Source organism: Trachurus japonicus, chromosome 16 (assembly GCF_045865225.1).
Source record: "Trachurus japonicus isolate A0001 chromosome 16, Traja_1.0".
Taxonomy (NCBI): Eukaryota; Metazoa; Chordata; class Actinopteri; order Carangiformes; family Carangidae; genus Trachurus; species Trachurus japonicus.
The window spans coordinates 13,940,656-13,962,495 of NC_140922.1; the positions used below are offsets into that span (position 1 = coordinate 13,940,656).

The 21,840-nt window shown below is 44.3% G+C and overlaps 1 protein-coding gene across 4 annotated transcripts in view; it reads right to left on the bottom strand.

The window, feature by feature from the left end:
- hivep3b (HIVEP zinc finger 3b) overlaps positions 1 to 21,470 on the bottom strand; it is a 39,053-nt gene extending 17,583 nt beyond the window's left edge. For 2 of the 4 annotated variants that reach the window (XM_085801757.1, XM_085801755.1), the window contains exons 1-2: positions 21,187 to 21,405; positions 1,292 to 1,337 (exon numbers count right to left, since the gene is read on the bottom strand). The gene's annotated coding sequence lies outside the window, so the exon portion shown is untranslated. Of the gene's footprint in view, positions 1 to 1,291; positions 1,338 to 21,186 lie in introns of all 4 variants that reach the window. The other 2 variants (XM_085801756.1, XM_085801754.1) reach the window with 1 other exon arrangement.
- Positions 21,471 to 21,840: the final 370 nt, after the last annotated feature.

Sequence of the window (21,840 nt, forward strand, 5' to 3'; positions counted from 1 at the left end):
ATGGAAAGTTGACAATCTTTCCCGCATCAGCACCACCAGAAAAACAAAACAAAAGCAGAGCTGTCAATCAAACTTAGGCCCCAGATCCTAGACAGCAACATTAACCAATCAAAGAACCATGGGGAGAAACAGTTTGGGTTGGTAAATGACTGAAAAAAGCAACCCAGGCAGCAGTACAAGACGCTAGATAGAGCATAAAACCTCAGAGGCCAAGGCTCACACTCACCCAGGAATATCACTGCCGCGCGCCAAGGAGGACGCCGTCTGAAAAAACACCACATTCCAGAGCTCTCACTCACTCTCTCTCAGCTCTGTGCGGGATGCATCGGGATCGCTGTAACTCCCGAGTCGAGATGGTGTAGAGAAGGATTTCACAGGGCTTTGATAAGATTGGCAGTTCACAACCGTCGCAGTGTTCACTTAGATTAAATACAAGCCAGTGCACTGCGGGTCAATAACCGGCCTTTAAATCAAACACGAGTGGCATGAGGGAGTCGGGTATAATACACACCTCAGCGGCCGGAGCAGATTGCACTCAAGAGTTTTTAATAATACCCCTGACAGAGGAAAATCTGCTCCTTTTGGCGACATAATCAACTGAAAAAACAAATTGACCACAACTCGGACTAAATTGCAGGTTGCTGTGTTTTTGTGTCCAGGAAGTTAACGGATGGAAATTATCTTTTTTTTTTTTATGTGGTCACAGAGTTTGACAGTTTTAATTATGGAGTCCAAATCTCCTCACTGTACCTGTGACTGGAGAAGAACTAACCTCAGAACCTCAGATCACAACAACAAATCCACAAAATTTCCATAAATTCTGCGAAATACAACTTCAAGCACAGATACACAATAAACGTCATAAACAGAGTTTTGAACTGCAGAGGAGACTCTTTTCCAGTCTTTAAATGTCCACACAGTTCAGTGATACCCTCTGGGATGCTAAAACATCTCAGGTATGTTGTCCTGAAACCAGTGAAAAACAGTCTCTGACACTGACCTTTACGAGAAACTTTAAGTCTTTAACCAGCAAAATAATCCACTGGGTGCTAAGGCTGTGTGCCAAATGGTAACTTCTGCAATAATAAACGATCCAATGTATTCCCAACGAGCAGGACCCAACTGCAATAACTATATGACTAATTTGCTTTACCTGACAACTAAAGTAATAATACGGAGGGAAAGAAAAGGGGGAGAAGATTAAGGGGAGAGAGGAGCGCAGAGAGAGAAAGACAGAGTGAGGGGAGGGAGGTGCAGAGGGAGGGAGAGAAACAGACAGAGTTTAGATTACCTGACAGAGCAGTCTGGTCTTCCCCCTCAGAGACGCTTCACAGGCACTGTGAGACAAGTAGGGAGAGCCAGAGAGTGAGAGCGGATATGACTGTTTGAGTGGGTGTGTTGCCGAGAGAGAGGGAGAGGGGGAGAGAGAGAGTGAGAGAGAGGCTGGCGGTGAGGCAAAAAAAAGGAGTGATGGAGAGAGAGGGAGAGAGTAAGATACTAAATGAATGTTTCCACTGTACAAATGTAAGGAGAGGAGGAGGGAGCGGGAGGAAACTGAAAGCGACTCATAATCACGTAGCATGAGTAATAATAATAATAAAAAAAAAAACTGCATCATTGTCTGTAGAGCCACAGTAACAGCATCAGTTGCCATGTCGGTTATTGCCAGTGCAACCAAACTGCATGACAAACCAGGGCAGTGAAACCAAAGACCTGCACCTAACGTCGACTGCTGCTACTTAAACTCGCACATTCAGTGGTGGTGGTGGTGGTGATGCACCGCTGATAGATAGGATTACAAACAGGTCTTACAGGGGGGATTTCCCCTGCAACACAGAACCCCGGAGGCAATACCTTGCAATTATCACCTCCTTATCAGAAAAGTTTTCTCATTGTAGTGGTGCGTGCCGAGAAGGAAGATAAAAAAAAACCCTCCAGGCTTCTCCCTGAGAGACAAACCCACTGCCAAAACTGAACGTGTCTCTTTACATGCACCTTCCAGTTCCTGCCGGAGTTGCACTGTGCTGCATCTGTAAATGAATTCCAGAGTGGCATCCATTCAAGCAAGCCCCCGCATTACGCAGAACTCAGGCTAGGCCTATCAGCAGTGCAGCGAGAGAGGGAGAGAAACAGAAAGAGAAAGAGAGAATTGAGAATGAACGGAGGTCCTGCTGTTCCATAGAGCTTTGCCTCACTGGCAGAGCACAGGAAGTGTGAGTCACACACTCTAAAATAAACACACTCGCACAGTGACGAGCCAGCACATAGAACGAGCGGATGGCTGGGCCACTGATCAGAAGGCAGGCAGAGGGAGCATGGATCCTCACAGGCCAGCGACACGTGGTGGCCCGGTGGGACTCATAACCAGATGACAGGATAGAACGGAAAAAATGGTTCTTTGCTTCTCTGATTGTTTTTTCCTTCCTCTATTTTACACTTGCTTATTTACTCTGTCAAATCTTTTTGTTTTCCTCTCCTCTTCCTCATGTGCCGTTCCTATATTGTCCAGATGTCCCCCGATTCTTTCACCTCGGCTCTGTGCTTCCTCTCTTATTTTATTTGGTTCCAGTCAATAGGAGTGTTGTTCACGACTTGGTGATTACCCCTGGCTCCGTGTGCCTGCTGGCTGACTGCTGCAGGGGACTGTGCTGGCCTGATGCTGGGCTACTCTCACAGGCTGCTGGCTTCACTGACCGAAGCACTGTATTGTGTCTGCCTGAATGTGCTCATTGTCACCCTTTACAGCGCACACCTTCTATACTGTACTTCCCTGTGAGGGACCTTCACCCATCCGTCATCCCTTTGTCCTCTGTTTCTCAGACTGAGGGGTTCTGACGGGAAGGTGGTGGGGGGGAGCAGAGGCCTGGGAACAAAACTGCCACTGTGGCGATGATTGACAGGAGAGTTGCTCTACACAGACGTAACGATTAGCAAGGCCGGGGAGCTGGCTGCAGACACACAGTCTGGTTAGAAGCTGGAGATACAGTAGGTGATAAGTTGTACTGCCTTGCAAGCAATAACAGAAATGTTTATATTTTCAAGACAGGACACGCACCATGTGATGATGCTATAATAGCTGGTAACCATATGCTACTCACTGCTCCCAAGCATGTCAAGCTGACATTATGCAAAGCTGTTCTCACTTACAGTAAATGAAAACAAGGGCTCCCCTGTGGTATGGTCACATGAGGCAATTTCACGTATAACACAGACCTACATACAAAATATATAATGCAGAGGCAAGCAACACCTAAAATGCAAACATCATGCTTTATAAGAAACTTCATGTTGTTTTGGAGCAGCCACAGACTATAATTTAGACCAAATGAGTGGTTTGCGCATTTACACACAACCATACAGATGACATATTTTTGGACTTTCATCCCATAAACTGCAGACACAGGCAGTAAAATGGGCAAATATGGGAGTATTCAGAGAAGCTTCCCTCTGTTCTGAGGGCAGATTATTTCAGACGTGTGGTCTTGTAAACTGACCCCCCTCTGTCCACATGACTGTGGTATTATGGTAGAAACAAGATCCATTTTAAATGGGGAGCCCACCTAGTGTATAAAAGCCATTGTGGCTCAGTGTTTTTCTATCTGTTTACATTTATTTGGACAAAAAAACTGGGTGCAAAGAATACAGCCATCAAACAAAGTAGGGTGAGTCATCTGGGACAAGCATGGCAAACCTCAAAATCCAGTTATTACACGAGTAAATGTAAGTGGATCATTTCTTTCTCACAATCGACCTCAAAATAAAACTTTCCCCAAACTTTTAAAACACATCTTATCCTGTGACATAAAGTTTAACCTCCCCTGGAATAGAGCAACAACACCGGTTTGATAAAAGACCATGGGAAGTAGAACATCTGTTGATTGGCCTGCAACAGTAGGCCTAAACTGTGTCCAAACACTAATCTGTGGCAAGCCATCAATGTGCGTCTAATGTCATTTACCATATAATGTAGAGCTAAGTAATGATAAAATATTGTAATATACCAATACCAATGTTACATATGTGCTCCCAATACTGATACAAACGCAGTCTATGAAGACTTTGTAATTAGAATTGACTATACAATTAGGAAATATCTGAGATTGCCAAGTAATGTGGTTCGATAAGCAGGTCTAGCAGTGTATTAACACAAACCCAACGAAGCAAAATAGGTTTAAAGCTTGGCTTAGGAATTCAACTTCACACTGCATCTATTTTTACACAAACCAATGCAATAGTTAGTAAAGCGCAGTCTTAGCCTTTCCACCAACCAGTCAACTAATGGAATCGAGCATGCTAGTCTTTTGTTAATGCCAATCGATGTATCCTCAGCAGATGTGATATCTGATCCTGTAAAACACTGAAAGACTGACCACCCTCTGTTTCACTCAGCATCTTTTTTTCCTGTCTTTTTTTTTATCTTGAGGGGTTTTTCTCTGCCTCTCTTTTTTCTATTTCTCTCCATTTCCCAGAGACACACAGAAATACACTATTCCTTCTGTGCATCCACTCTCTCCCCATTTAGTTCTCAATTTCAGCCTCGCAACACACTCTCATTATCTTTTCCTTTTCCATGGTACTGGAGCATTAATAAGCGCCACTGTCTTTATTGGTGGCAAAGTAAACGTCATGTATATTATGAGGAAAGCTACCAGGAAATCATGTCCCCAGGGCTGCTCTGGGTAGTGATTATGGAAAGTAACCCAGGCCTGAATAGAGTTCCTGATTGGAAAGTGATACCATGTATAGAGCTGATATATCATTAACAATTTGCAACGGTAGCATAAACCCAGCTATTACAGTTGTACAGTATTTGTATTTTCAGAGTTTTAAGAAATGTTTGATTCCCTGTGTCCATAATGTTCTTGAGAAATAAAACAAATAAATGAGGAAGGGCAGCAGTGAACAAAGGCCTAGTTGAGAGTTACTGTAACAGAAGTGAAAAAAGATACAGAGCATCTGCCTTTGGACGGCTCAACACCAAATATCAAAGCATAGCACAAGTGGTGTGCAAATGAAATAAAAGGGTGACAAAGCATAGGGGGTGGGGGCTGGGGTTGGGGGGGATAAATATAGAAAGAGGAACTGACATTTTCAAAAGCTGTCCTCCCTGCGCCCACAAGTTTCACTGATGCGTGGATGTCAAGATCACAGTGCAAATTCTCCCACGCAGCTTACTGTACCCGTCGTTCACAGTCGACTGCTTCACATTTGCTCTCTCAGTCGTGGTGCAACTAAAAAGAATGGGCTTGAGGCAAACCTGTGATAAGATGACTGTCTACAGGTAATTGACTGGAGAGGGGACAAGCATACAGTTCATTGGTGATAAATCTATATGATGAAAAATAGAGTCAGACTTGGATTTTTTTGCACCTTTCATTCCGTAAATAAACACTAGGAATTACGTTTTCCTTTACTGTTCGGTTAAGGTTATGCATTTAAAAAAAATTGCAAAGATCTGCCTCTATGTGTTAGTCAATTTTACAAAAGTCATCATTCTGGTGCAGTTATTACTGTTTCTGCTGAAGTGATCTGTTTTTCTATGAAGTCACCCATGTGGATTCCTCCCCAGTGATAGGAAAGCCTGTGCTAGTTCCTCTTTCTGCAGCTGCTGCTGTGCTGCATCCTGTGCGAAGCTGCAGCAGGTACAATGAGCGCTGCTGTAGCACTACACGCGACCCGGTGCCATGCCTTATCTGCACATCTCAGTAACCTGTGACTTATGTTAATCTGAGCTGTTAAGTCGGAGCTGCTGGTGCTTTTAGTGCTGCCTGCACAAACACAGACACAGGGGAGAGTCAACAGGTGGAAGCTCAGCCTGAGTGTGTTCAAACATGAGGACCAGGCCGCAGAATGTATCAACACGGCCTCCGTCCCCCCCGCCGTCCTCCCTCTCCTGGCCTGGCAGAGGGGCACCCTTCTGATCAGGGAGTTTACTCAAAGCCAGGCCAGTCCAAGTAATTGCTACCCACAGTGACAAACAACTCCATTCAGCCTAAGTGTCGGTTTACAGTTTACTCTCCCTCCTCCGCTGTGAGCCCCCGCTGCCCATTCTGCCCGGTGCCACGCTGCCTTTTGTGGCCTGTCAGCAAAGACTCTTCCTCTCCATCAACGCCTCGCCAGCCGACCTTCAAACCCAACACATGTATACAAATGCCATGTGCTACAACCCACTGTCTGTTTGTGCGTTTTGTTTCTCTGCACGCGAGGTGTGCATGAGCGCATGCGATAGGGAGAGAGCGCGAGACAGAGAATAACAAGATAGAGAAGAAAAACAGTGTGTGCAAATGCGTAGGAGAGAGACAGAGACAGAGAGAGACGGCTCTTGTATATAGTTATCCACAGTACACAGCTACAACCTACGGGAGTGACTCTATCTGCCATCTCAGACAATCTTATAAAAAGGGCCATCAAATGTGTGTGCGTTGTGCAGCCTCTATATCTTGAGACCGCAGCTCTGGGGCTGAATGAGACAGCTCATCAATCACACATGACAATCAAGTGCAGCTAAAACAGCACCTTAGTAAATCTGTGTGCATGTGAGGGGCTGAAATGCTGAATCTACAGAATGCCAGAATATACTCAACCATAAATCGCTCTTCATGCATATACTGTAGGTGTGCGTAAAGATGGATCTGGTTGTTTCCTTTTTGATGCTGTACTTTGCATCTGAACACAATCCCTCAACGCTATGAACCTGAATGTCTCCAATATTTCCTCTGATATACCCCCAATGGGATGGTTCAGTTTAAACCATCTCTGATTCGGCAGTGTGTGGTCCTAATGCTAGTTTTGGTTTAACTGGTAAACTAATATTTTCCCCCCAAACCAAACGAATGCTGAAATATAATTTCCATAAATAAAATCCAAGTTTTGTATGTTACATATGTTTTGATTTCTCCATAGTTTTCCAGTTTCACATAGGGGTACACATTCTTTATTTGCTTGTTTCTGTACTTCCTTGAGCCTGTCACCACACAGGTTAAGGGGAATATTAAAATCACTAATGCCAAAATCACATTATATTCATCCTTACAGTTAATTCTTTAGAAATCTTAGGATGTTCACCACAGCAACACCAGCTGCTAATGATGGATCCATCGAAGGTTTAATGAGGAGGACATGTTAAATCATGGTGCTGCTTTCAGTGTGCTCCTGTTATTTTTACAGTGAGAGTTGTCAGCAACATAGAGCTGCAGAAACAGAGCCTGACTGTACTGTAAACACACATTGGAGAAGGATTAAGGTGTTGAAACAAGTGTCAATACCTGCACGCTGCTTAGTAACAAAGCACCAGGGACAAGCAAACATACACTGGCGTCCAATGTCTTTACCAGACCTCTGACTGCAGAGGGAAAGGATTTGTTGTAAGAAGAAGCTCTCTGCCATGACAAGTCCTGGAAGTCAAACATGGCCCACTCTGCTGCAAACCAACTGGCCCACTTTGCGTTACGAGACAGACAGAAATGTGTCACTGGCTATGCTCATTGTTGCTGGGAGGTTTAGTCTGCTCTGGCCTCAAGGGAGGGCCACACACAGCCACGGGGTTCCAGGGTACGTTACCTGCGCTCTTCCGAACACACACTGCTTCTGAATGAGATCAAGACATAATGTGGGTATGGAGTATATAACCCTAACCCAGTGTTTTTCAACCTTGGGGTCGGGACCCCACATGGGGTCGCCTGGAATTCAAATGGGGTCACCTGAAATGTCTAGTAATTGATTAAAAAAAATTACTGATAAAAATATATTTTTAACTGATTATTATTCTTTTTAAAATTATGATTAAAAACACCACACACACACGCTTAAACAACTGTATTCTATACTTTCACTTTCTTGAATATAAATCCAGCTCAAATAAAATGCAGCATATAAAAATATCTGAGCTGACGCATCTTGATTGACGACCGCGATCACATGACTGCACGTGATCGGGGGTCGCCAGAAATTTGTGATGTCAAAATGGGGTCACAAGCCAAAAAAGGTTGGAAACCACCGTCCTAACCCCTAACCCTAACCCCAGTCAGCTCATAGATGAAGACGATTTCCCTCCTCCTCTGACCACCCAGACTGTTGAAATTGCCGTGGAAGGTACTGTAACAGAGCCCCGAGGTCACGTGACCAGCGTTAGGGGAATTAGCGATGCATTCCTCCAGCTGTCATCACCTCGTAAAGATCTGGTTAGGGAGAAACCTGACTCCAAAAGCCGGCTCGCCAACTCTCATCCGACCATGCCGCTCGTCTTCTGAGCTGAATCCCCCTGCCTGTGTGAGCCTGATCATTTGAATACAAAGCAGAGAAACAAAAGAAGTCCTTAAAATAGAGATGCTGTGGCTTTCAAAGAAGCACACTGCAGAGACAGAAAGAGAAGGAAAGTGAGACAGGAGGAGGAAAAACAGCCAGATGAGCAGCTTTATGGCAAGAAAGTGAGACACTGTATTGATGTTGGATAGGTGGCTGGATACATTGATTTCCTGTTAGTTCCTGCCCGGTTTACCTACGGCTGACTTGTCATCCAATACAGGTTTGAGCAGTGTTCCTGAACGTGCCCTAAGCTGGGATTCACTGCCTTCTCGGATCATTATGTTACCACAGAGAATGTTTCCCCACTGGGTACGTAGTAGACTGTAAGAGCTTTCTGTCATGCCAGCTCACTAGGTAACACCGCAATCTCAGTGTGAACCTCAGGTACATGAGTTGTTCACCTCAAACTGAGAGTTGAGCATCAAACCGCTACATGATGAATTGGATAATATCGGGGAAAAAAGCTCTTATTATCAATTCTGATACTTGGGCGATACTTAATGTTCGCTGTAAAATATCCAGTGAAATGGACAAGTGAGACCACATGCCAATTAGTTTAATATTACGCTGACTTCATCTCACATCAATCTCAAGGAGGCGCTTGAGGGCTGCTTGTCAATCAGGGTTACTGGCTAAAGAACAGAACTTTTAATTATAATTTCATGATGTTTTCTAACTGAATGAAATGCCTCACATTGCACTTTGCCCTGGTTGCCAAAAGCAGAACCATCAGGCATAAAGAGAAAACCCAGCCTCTCACATCTTATTGTTTAAATGCAGGTAATGACAGCAGGAGGCATGGCGAAAAGGTGCAACACAATGTACCAACATGACAGACAGAGAGGCAGATAGCTGAGTTTCTGTGCAGAATTACAATGGAAGGAAAATCCAATGGGGTCGTCACTGTTTGGTTTCACACAGGGGGGTGATGTTGAATGATCAAATTCAATGCAGAGTCTGAGTATATGTAACATCAATCTGGGTTTTATGCACTGACGTGTTTTTCTTTTCTTTTTTTTGCTCTGTGGGTGAGCATTTGTACCACCAAGATATTCGGGGCAGGAATATCCTTTTGTGCATCCCAGGGCAAGTTTTTCTGACACAGTTTCATTTTTTTTAGGTCATTTCAATAGTTTTCATGCTTTGAATTCACTCCCTCTGTGGTCAGCAAGGTCCAATTCACCCTGCACCAGCTGATTCAGCTGTGCCTGGAGAGTGCACCTCTTGTATGGATCTCGGTCAAAACACAATACAAATTCTCCAAATTGACAAAATATGAATTTGTCACAGTTTTGAAGTCAAGCTATCTTTCACTTACCATTTTTTTCCTCACCAAATAGCCCGTACAATTGTACAGCTTACTGTGTGATGTGAGTAGCTTCACTTTTATGGAGTCAAGTGTTTAGACATAATTCCTGATTTTTTTCTGCTTTGCTAATGCAACAGTAAACTGAGGCAGACTGAAACCACACTGGTGTTTGCCCAAGTCATAATATTGTGAGGCAGAAAGCCACGAAAAAATATGTGGTTCATGAAAAAAAGTACTGACTTTATATCTGCAGGGGTCAATTCTTCCCGATCATTAAAAACAGGTTCCGAATTCCTACTGTACATCCAATGTAAATAATATCATAGACATGAGATAAAAGTATATTTCCTGAAGAGCTGAAGAGTTAGTGAAACCTTGATGGCACTCGTGGTTAACAGGCTTGTCAGCTGACTTTTCTGTGGTCAGGAGCCGCAGATTTAGACTACTTCACTTCTTCAGTTTCTCCAGGCAATTACCAAAATATAAAGTTGTGTAAAATTGATTTAAAAAAATGTCAGTGCTCTACAACATGTTTTGAGAAAATAATGCTCAGAGAACAGCTGCATACAAAGTTGAGGGTTGATGGGATGATTGAAAACGATTGGTTTTCAGAGAATGTTTGTACAAAAACAACAAAACAATATAAAGTATGACTTTCTTCTCCCTCCAGTACAAACAGATTAAACAAATACAGCAAGTTTTTAAGCAAAACCTAAATCAGACTTCCTAACATTTCCAACATATTTCTCTGGAAGAGCAGAAATGTGTTTATAGACCATTTAAAGAGCGGATGAGGAAGTCATAAGCCTGAACCCACAAAATTTAAACAAATGGCAAGAGGTGCCCTCCAGTGAGCTGCTAAAGTGAGATAGGAAATCTAATCTAAAGACCAATAAAATCTAATCTTGGGACTGGTGAGTAGGATAACTTTCATTGTTGCAGCAGTCCTGACTACAAATTGTAGAAAAACTGAAACTGTGCATACCTCAAAGTTAAACAGCATCTGAATAAATTAAAGCGGTACTGACAAGAGCGAGTCTCACAGCTGAGGTCTGTGATAAAGAAGATAGAGAGGAAGATGTGTGAACCTGAGTTGACTCAGTGCGAACAACGACTGTATTTTATGATTTTATGATACACCTATGCATATATGCACACACACACTGGCACCCAGCAGAAACACAAACTGTCACAAAAACAAGCAAAATCACATTAGACAGGTCTTGGCAGACCTGGTCTCCCCGGCCCACAGTTTTCATTTTGCTCGTTGTGGTCTGGCAAGACTCAACAGGCCCTTGGTTGCAAGAGACGTCATTTTACGTAGGTTGTAGAAAAGATGACTGACAGGTCTTGCCTTCATTCAGACATCAACATAAACCCTCCCTGAGTTTGGCTAGCTGTGTTGCATTGGTCTTCTGACAGGCTACTGATGTGAAAACAAAACACAAGTGTTGGATATCTATATGTTACTACAGCATATGATACATTTTAGAAAGATGGAGTAAAAACATTTAGTGATGTCAAAATAAAGTACAATGGCTATGCTAGCAGCTATGTGAGGCTGTAGATATGGCAGATGTTGTTGAGCTTAATGCTAATGCATGTGTGGCAAGCAAGGGGGCAGTTGTCGGTCTGAGAAGTGAAGCTCACTTCCGCGTTCAAAAAACTGCAATCCCCTCGAATTCCTCTGGGGGCTGGTGTCAGAAGGGAGCATTCCCCATAGACCCCCATGTTAAAATCGCCGACTTTACATCCTCAGTAAACATGTTAAAAGCCTGGTGTCAGAACGTTTTTTCGTCTCAATCGATAGTTTCTACCCCCGCACACACTCTGAGGGGGGTGCATTTTTTTTTAACTCTACCGTTTTACTGTTATTAGGTTAAAATTCTGTCCAATTAGGGCGCGGAAACGTTGAGTGACAGGTCCGAGCAGCTCCGTGGACAGCTGCTTCGAGGCCAGTGGGCGGGTTCTCGGCCGGCCAATCCAACATGGCGCTGTTCAGGCCGCCATATTTGAGTCACAAAAACGACTCCCCGAAACCAATGGGTGACGTCACGGACGCTACGTCCATTCTTTTTACAGTCTATGGTGGCAAGGTGAAGAGGGCCCGGGCGGGCTTCCGCGCAGGCTGCCACACATTAGGAATCCATGGACCCACCCCTAGTGCTACATGGATCCTGCCAACAACACCAGAATGTGGCAAGGTGAAGAGGGCCCGGGCGGGTATTGAACCCACACCTCCCGGGTAAGAGTCATGCGTGCTTGCCAGTCACCCAAAGGGACATTCCCTTGGCCAAGTAGCCAGGGCGCATGATCAATTGGAGGCATAGTGACAGGAACCGTCAACTGTCACACATGCTAATATGGTCATGCTGAAATAGACTGATGGTAGCAAAGCGACTAGCGAGGTAGGCTAACATTTGCCAATTGAATCTTTGCCCAAGTAAGGATGGGGTTCATTATTTTAGCAAAACAGAGTATTCAACAAATTTGACATTTTGACTTGATGGTGGTGCTGGATGAAAAATAACAGGATCATTAATAAAATCATTAATTTCCGCCATTAAATGTCTGTGGCAAACCTCACAGTTATCCATGCTGTTCGGATGTTTAACTCAAACTCAAACATGTCAACCTCACAATGGTGCTAGACGCAAAGTCAGGGGATCCATCATGTGAAGAGCATAAGTGTTTGTGCAAACTTTCAGGACAATACATCAAATAGAGACATCTCACTCTGGAGCAAAGTGATGGGCCAACAGAATCACACAGCCATGGCTCAAAGGACTAACATTAGGTGGAGGATAAAACAAATACATAGATAAATATCACGCTGAGACTAAAGGCCTAGTCTGGATTCAGAGGGATAACATTTTCATAAATCTTTATGCGGGCTTGTTTGAAGACACAGAGTCTAATGCAGCAAGGACTTGGCTGATGAGAGGCAGAATAGGCCTACAATATAACACACTGTTCACCATGAAAAACTGCACAGACGATAATCTGATAACACTGTAGTTACACAGAAAAGCAATAAACAGTGCATTACATACTGACTGATGGGATGAAACCCTGATACTCTCTGCAAAGCAAAGTGCTTCTTGTGAGTTTTACGACAACTCTCGAGAAAAAAGGGGAACAAATGTTCAAACAGAAAGATAGGGGAAAAAACTACTGTATCTTTCCATCCCTGCGGACGCTCAACCTGGTCACTGATAAACAACAGCCAACCTATGACTCGTATTGTCGTGATGCCAATAACAACATGACCAATGATGCAAGTAATAAAACACAACTATGACCAATGAAAGACAGACTGTTGCTGGCCTAGCAACAGGGACAACTCGCTCTCACAAGACCAGAGAGACCATCCATCTCACAGGCTGACAAAGAAACGTTATTCTTCCACACTGACAATAAAAAAAAAAAAATCCATGGAATCCAGCTCAAGGCATTAAAGCACGATTTACAAACTTGCACTGCTTGTAAAAAAGACAATTTTGCCGTCATGTAACAACACACGGGGCAAATTTTCCTTCGTCTTTTTTTTTTGTTACTTCTGGAAAGAGCACAGTGTCTCATGCTCTTTTGCTCAAAGACAAATTGATTTCCCGACTCTGCACCCTCCACCTCCTCCCCCTCCCCCTCCTCACTTCTCCAAAACTCTCACTAGGGTTTTTCCTGATCTCCCTCTTCTGTGTAATTTAGGCACTCCCACAGCAATGGACACCCTACTTTGGGGCAATGAGCGGGAACCCAGCCCCGCTGCTCCCGCTACTGTACTCACAATGAATCCCAATCAGCCTTTCAGATGGCTGCCCACATACTACTACGGCTCCGAGGCTCTATTCTGGGAGTGAGCCAGAGAGACACAGAGGAACGCTTCAAGAGAACAAGGAGAACCGGCGTCCCGTCCCCCTCGGGCCGGTCACATGCTACAAGCTGTGCAGCTCCCGGTCGCCCTGTGGGAGTGGGTGTCAAGGTGAAATATGACTTCCGGCCTCGGGCCAGGGATGCACCATGTGCCTGCCACTTCCCCTCTACCAACTCCCCTGCTTTGTCGCTGTCCATTGCAACCTGTCAATTAGCTGACTGACACCTGGGTATAAGGGGTTGGGGGTTTCCTCAGAGGATGAGCGCAGCGCCATTAAGCATATTAGGTTTGCCGAGCGTTGATGAAAAATCAAAGTCTGCAGTCACTTAGCTGGGGTTGCTCCCTTGCACTGTGCTGACAGCGCAGAGCTGGGGGGGGGACTACCTGGGTGCAAACACTGGGACTGCTGACTGTCTGAGGTTGTTGAGGACAGCAGGATTACATAATAGCAAACACTAACACCTCTGACTGAGGAAGAGCTTGCCTGTCCTTTCCAGTCTAAGCGATTGTTTTTTACTTATGGCTGCAGATTGAATTCCAAATTCCAGTATTTACATACAAATATCCAACTCATTTTAGCTTTGGGGCATTTTGTAACTAACATGACCCTTCACAGATGATGTGACTGATGTGATGGAACTTGAGTAGTAGTCTTCACTACCGCCTCTTTCCTCAGCTTTGCCTCAGCAGTCGTCTCACCTCATCCATCCTTTCACCCCAAAATGTGATGAAAACCTTGTTTTTAACATCCAGCAGCAGAGAATAAACATGCAGCCCTGTGATGAGTGGCACATGCTTTTTTTTCTCCATCATCTGTTTATTTTCTCAATTACACTGGGTGAGTCTGTGTCAGCAGCTTTGGGGTTTTGCTCTGGAAAGAGCAGAAAGGGAGGGAAGGAGGGGGAAGAAAGGGGAGGTTTTTTTTTTTTTTCCTGGGGTGCTGAAGTTTGGAGAGGATGCAACGGCACAGATGATGCCTGTGTGAATGCCAGTGGAGAACCAGCCTGCGGGGTGATGGTCATTGTGATAAGTGCGGGAGAAACGTTGAAGTTACTGTGAGGACAGAACAACCACAATATCAAACTGCTCTCTCCTGTTTCTGCCCACAACTTCCCCATCAGAGCAATTCATGCGGAGCAGCGTCGTCACCTGACCATTCATCTTCAGCTGCTAATCCACCGTGACAGTGTGACAAATGTGACATGAGATTACTTCACTAAAGCTGCAGTGCATTGTGGTGCTCGAGTCTGCCTAAGATGATTCACCTACTGTCACGCCTTTTGTTTGACTGTGAGCCTGGTAGATCAACTCAACAGTCTCATCAAGGATTATTAGGGTTTTCAGACAGACGCCTAAATAAGCATAGAGGGTTGTGCCCTTGAACCAAGAGTCAGCAAAAACTAATCTTGGAATAACACTAAACTAAAGAGTACTGGTGTGCAGCTTATATATATATTATACACTACATACTACATACAAGTATTTGAGAATCCCCAAACTATCAAAGTCAAGTGTTGAGATTTTATAATGCAGCAGCAATCTACAGCTAAAACGTGTTTTGCATTGAGCAAGACAAATAGCAAGTTTGTACACAGCCAGGAAGGTCGAAGTTGTCTGTAAACTGTGATAGATGTTTACAAAGGGGTTTGGGCGATAATTTTACTGTTCACCTTTGTTTTCTCTTTCGAAATAATTTGAAAAAACAGAGGTTGTTTTTTATTTCGGTGGGTCTGACTGTCTGACTGCTCCTGTTTGTTGCCCAGCTCGACCAACGTTACGCAAGTTACAACAATGAAACGAAGTGGAAATAAATTTTCCTTCACTCAAACATTACATCCTCCATCAGACAAACACTGACAATTTCTGAATACATGGGACATGGGAATCCTGAAGATGTGACAAAAATATGAAATTAATTACACAACTCAAGATTCAAAATATAGTACAACTAAATATTTCAATAACAAAAAAAAACTTTTTTGGCTCATAATGCAATCTGGTTACTTTTTATGTATTTAAGTGGTTAATAGTAAACATGTGCAACAGTATAGCCCTAAAATATGGTGTTTAATTTGTTGTTTCATTCTTGTATGCTATGAAAGTGCACCTGCAACATCCAGGAAAGTCAAACTACCCAGACTCAACAGATGTGGACAACTGGAATAAACTCACTGACTTCTGTGTTTATCTTCCTTTGCTTTCTGTTTTCCGGTCACAGTTACTGTTTCAAAGGAATAAAATCATAAAGTTTATTATCCAGTAGGGAAATTTCCATGTTTGCTCAATTTAATTAGCCATGTGTAAAATGTTTTTCAGAACTAATCCCCTGGAGTATTTCGCATGAGAATCTGTGAACTTTTGGTTTAACAAAATCAAACAATCAGAAAGGTTTTTACAGTCTTTTGCAGAATAATTGGAGACTATGAAAGAGCTTCCCTCACTTTGACATAGTGCAGAAGGAGTATAGAGAGATAAGTCTGGCAGAGCTGGACTAGAATATGACAAGCACCACTCTGATTTTATTGAAGTACAGTGGTAGCCTGTGTTCTGTCTAGAGTAGACCAAGCTAGGGAAAGTTGTCTGTAGGAATGCTCATGCAAATATTGACCTTCAATTAGGTGAAACAGACGCCCTCGCTTAGGGGCCGCAATATGGAAGCATCAGCAAAAACATTGTGCACATAAACAGCAACAGAATATACATAAACACGCAGAGACGTACCTACACAGTGCACACAAACACATCTTGTGTAAATACGCCGTCGCCTTCCTTTGCAGGGTGAACTGACATCAAATGGAAGACAACTGCAAAAGCCGAAGCTTTTTAAAAGGTACTTTTAACCTCAAACAGGATGTCAGCTCAGCATCAGTAGCATCACAGAACCACAACAAAAATGAACCGTTCAAGTTGAACATAACACACGCGCACAGACCAAAATCTCTGGAGTTATGTGCCCTTTAATAGGATGAGGAGCAAACGACCTTCCCAAGTGATGGCAGTCGACCACACTCCTGCATAATTAACAGCATCTAAAATGAGGTGTTCTTTATATGACCTTACCTGCCAATGTCAGGGCACAGCTTGCCTTCACGGACTCAGCATTAACAAATGCACATGAATGTGCGCCACATACACTGACCAACTTTTTCATCACATATTTCAGTGGCAGCCATGGATTACTGACATTTCAGGGTATGACCCAAAAGACAAAAAAGAGCATGCCCCAGAGCTCTCCGCAAGCCTACACACTTCATAGCACGAGGGCTTGCCAGGTAAGAGAGCGTTCCTCAAGGCTGAGCACAGCACACCACAGGCCGACAGCGAGAAGACAGAGACAAAACAGATCTGGATTTTACCAAGGGTGTTCACAAGGTTTTTAAAGAGTGCAGCTAAAAGGGGGGGGGGTCCCGGGGTTAGTTCAAGCACTGTGCTTCAGCAACAGTGACATGGATAAGGAAGATTGTGCTGTAGCATCGCCTGCTGCCTTGATTTGCTCAGCAGATCCACGGTATAGGGTTGGAAGGATTTTCCCCCAAAGCCCTCTTACCCTCCCACAGAGCAGAAATCCCCTCCAATCCTCACTCGCAGTTACTGCAGGGAAGCCTTACACACTGAGACAAAGGAGTCCAGAGATGGAGAGGAAAGGAGAGGAAGGGAGAAGAGAGGAGAAGAGAAGAGAGGAAAAGGGAGAAAGAAGTGGAGGAGACAAGGGAAGAGGAGAAAAGGAAGAGAGCAAAATAAATCAGAAGAGAGGTGAAGAAATGCGAGGTTAGGAGAGGGAATTTTAAGAAAAAATACAAGAAGAGAAAAGAAAATTAGAGAGAGGAGCATATAGGAATTCAGTAGGACACACATTTCACTTGAAATGATGATAAATTATAACAATATATTGTCCTGTTTACTTTCATTTTTCCTAATCCTCACAATGAAACTGATCTGTGATGTGATGCTCTGTGTGGGTGTGGTCAGAGAGGTGCCTTGGGACTCAGAGAAGGAAAGCAAGTAATTTGGAAGTGGTGGAGATATCTAGTAGTGAAATATAACACCTTGCCTGCATCACCGATCGATACGCACACTTGGGATGTATCCATAGCTGATCTTTCACGGCAACGCAGTCCTCACTAGAAAATCTTGTGCCTAAACTCCCGAGGGTGCGGGTTTAATATGAACTCATTGATACGATATTGTTTTTCGAGTCTCGTCATGTTTTTCAAGCAGTCATCTGCTGCTCGCAGAGTCAGTGTTGCACAAATCTCACCAATCTGGCCAAACTCTTCCCAGACATACCTGCGGTGAGCAGCACAGAAGCTTACAATCACACTACAACAATCACTATTACACAACATTGGCCACTGTGGAAAGTGAACACATGCACTGAAATACCCTCAGTGTTGATAGAAGGAGAAAACAGATAGAGTTGAACATACACAGAGGAGAACAATAGAAAATTTAAATCTAGTCAAATTTTCATATTATGACCTGGGGGACATTTGGAGACACTGATGTAATAATGAACTTCTGGCCTATTTTGAGGGAGGATTGCCATTACAAACAGCAAAGCCCCCCCACCACCACCACCCACTCGACATTCCCCCTGGCCACCAACTGTGCCGAAGTGGGTAATGATTAACTCTTATGAAGGGAGTGTTTGAATGAGTAACCCCTCTGTTATGCGTCCTCTCCCTGCAGTACCTGCCCGGCTGCACATGTATATCATCGTCTACATATATCGTTACATAACCTGGGCTGACACACAAAGGATGAGGGCAGGCAGCCACACTAACATACACTTACTACAGTACTGACTCTTTGCTCCCTGGCAAACACAAGGAAACTCTATCTCCATTTGAAGGGGCAGCCAACACACTGGCCTGGGTGAGAGGTTGAGTCGAAGCCAGACACTGATATGCCCCCCCCCCCTCTCTCCTCACTCTGCTCTCCCTCTCTCTTGACACACACGCTGACCCAGATGATACAAACACACAACCACTGACAACACACACGGCTGTTAGAGTAAATAACAAAGCATTTCTGGATGCATGGGATTCTGGATGCATGCAATAAAGTTATTAGGCTAGTAGGGCATTTGTGAAGTTGCCAGACTGGCACTCCTGGCCTCCATTTTGCAATTTGTGTATGTCTTGTGCATTTGTTTGCGCGAATGTGTATCCAAGGTCTTGTTCCTGGTTCACTCTCTCTCAGCACTACAGTGGGTCTATTCTTCTCTGGTGCTCCAGAGAACAGGATTAATGACCAGCAGCAGGGACATGAAAAGGTTGTGTCCACCAGCCACAGTATTTTACAGCCTGGGTGTGTGTGTGTGTGTGTGTCTCACTGTGTGTGCATGTTTATTTTTCTTTCAGGTGACTGATAATGTCATCTGTCGCTCAAAGAAAGCTAAACTTAAACATGCCCATACAAGCTGTTTGATACCTTGTGTAATTTGTTGAGCCAACAGTTAACAGTCACATTCGTTCACATTGCAGCATCGTTTCAGTGCCTGAGAATTTTACATAATATCGTCCCTCTTATAATAGAAAAAAACACTGCAGATCATCTCCTGATCCTTTGCTCCAGTGTTGCGGTGGTTATCAGACCTCGTTATCTGTGGGAGGTGTGTCTGAAGGTCTTAGCGGGGACTCCATGCGACCCTCTCCCTGCTGATGGCATTTCATGCATTTAAATCAGCAGCGTTGCCACCTGCGAGGCTGGCTCAGTGTGTCAGAGATGGAGAAGTGGAGACGGTATGCCAGGTGAGTGTGTGTGTGTGTCGGTGAAAGCAGGGATATATTGTATAAGGTGTTGAGTGGCTCTGTGTTAATTGGCAGAAAACTGCTCTTTTCCATCTGGAGTGTTGCTTGTGCCAGGGGGAGATATAGACACACACTCAAACCTGCCTGGCTAACTGAGAGAGGTCTTCAGTAATCAGTGCTACACAGTTGCATTTTACTTTTATTGTACCTGAACAAACTCATTGCGCAAGTCTACAGCTGTGATACTGAATGCCAAAGCTCTTTGTAAGGAACTGGCATTGCTAAACTGTTGACTGCTATGAAAACAGGTTCTGCGGCTATACAGATAATGGCACATTCATTTCCAGCCTTAATACATGGTAATTATTCTTAACAACCTTCTAATATTTATACCAAGTTACAATGGTATAAAAATATCAGTGTAAATCAGATTAGCTTCTTTTATCCCAATCCACGTTGAAACCATAAATGGTAATCCCTCAACCCCTCGATCAAATGCTTCAGGACGTCCAACAATCTTGGAAATTTTGTGAGGGAACGGAGTGGCGCTCTCTTTGGTTGCCTGCTGAGCTAGCGCCTTTCTTCAGCCAGCACCACAAGTGGTCTTGATCCAGGCCAGAGCAGAGAACTGTAAGGCTGCCACTTTGTGCTGATTCAATAAGAAATAATTGCATATTGGCCTCTCTCCACTCATCCCCTCCTTTACCACCACAGTCTGACACTTTACTGTATTTCTGTGCTGTAAGTTGCTCTACAGACCCAGAACTGGAGAAGGAGACTGCAGCACTGCTGCTATTGTTGCATTTTAATATCCACATCACTCTGGACTCAGTGGTGAGCTGCATTTATCAGCGTCTTAAAACCTCCACTCACATTAAAATAGAGCAGACAGCTGTGCAACCGCCGTTGTCCTCATCTACATATCAAGCAACACATTTTAAGTGCTAGTCTTACCTCACACTTCCTGCCAAAGTGGCATTAGAGCTGCTAAGAGTGTAATGACTCTTATAGATAGATAGATAGATAGATAGATAGATAGATAGATAGATAGATAGATAGATAGATAGATAGATAGATAGATAGATAGATAGATAGATAGATAGATAGATAGATAGAAGAATTGATGGAGGAAGCTATTTGCATGATAAACCTGCGAAACAACTGTACTAGTCATCAGTAAAGGCTACATGCAAAGTCCATACTATAATAATATTGTCATTACCTTTCAGTGCAAAGGTGAAGCCTGTGTGGGAAGTCTGATAATAAATCAGCTTAAATAACAGAGGGGTTTAACTTGAAGCAGAGTATGTGTTACTGACTGAATGGCTGCCAAAATAAACCTGTTTTGGTCACAACTAAGTCCATCTATCATATAACAGCGGTTGAGTACAAAAGCATGATGTCACCCTCTAAAAATCTGGCAAGTGTAGGTGTAGCCAATAAAAAATAAGTTCACGGGCCCGATCTGATCTTCATTCTTCAATGTGTGTTCGTAGCCTGCGTGGTAGCCTAGTCCGCACTGTTGCTCTCCTCAACCGGTTTGTCATTAAGGACACACGGGGTGAATGAAGGTACATGATGAAGCATATGCTGTCAGCTGGAGCTACGCGCAGCGCCCCCGCCGCTGTCTCGCAAGCTCACAACGCTGCGCGCAGCTCCGATAGTTTGGACCGCGACAGTCCAGCCGAACCACCGCGGGCTGCGGCGCATGCAGCCCCATCCTCACTCTGTTTGTTCTCCGTTTATCATTAAAATAACACAGCGAGGCGACTCAACTTCATGATACACTCTGAGTGAAAACACGGGTGGGATCCTGCCCTCAACTTCACACCACACCACACCACAACTCCTCCCTCCCCCTGACAGCCACCCCACACAACACCATCGATCCCTAAAGTCATAAACAGACAATCATAATAATAATAAAAAATCAGGTTCATATTTACCAGCTCGCTACTGTACGGACGCTGCAGCCATTTATCCCGTAGTGAAAGGGCCAGAAGTCCGCATTTCCTGGATTGTGATGCGCTGGATCGAGCTGCTCTCGGTGCCCGCGTTCCTGGGGAGGGAGAGCCGGAGGGGCCCGGGGTGCTTCCCACTGTTGTGTCAGACCGGACAGCGATGCCACATTCAGCTGATCGCCACAACAAAACAACATCTCGCCCTACGCAAAGCACACTCAGCTGCTCCGCACCACTCCGCACGGCAGTTTCGCCGGACGCCGCCCCCCACTCTCTGCCTCCGCCAGTGGGGTGGCACGCCGAGCCCGCCTCATGAATAATCATGAGCTGGCGGAGCCGGCGATTGGCTGAGACGTGCAGTTCCTGGTTAAGGCAATAATTCCAATTAGCCAGGCAACCTCATGCAGTTGTGGAGAGAGTGATGTGGGTGATCATGCACCCCATGATCTGAACCTTCAGCTACAATATTTAATCTCTCCACACTACTTCCTGATATAGGCCACCCCAAGAATGAATAGCCAAAGAAAAGTGATGCTGACATAGCATCATCATCACAGCAGAGTTAATAATGGAGGTCAGGATGAAGGGCCACAAATCAATTAACTTCTCCCAGATCAATGAGTGAACGTTTGCAGGGTG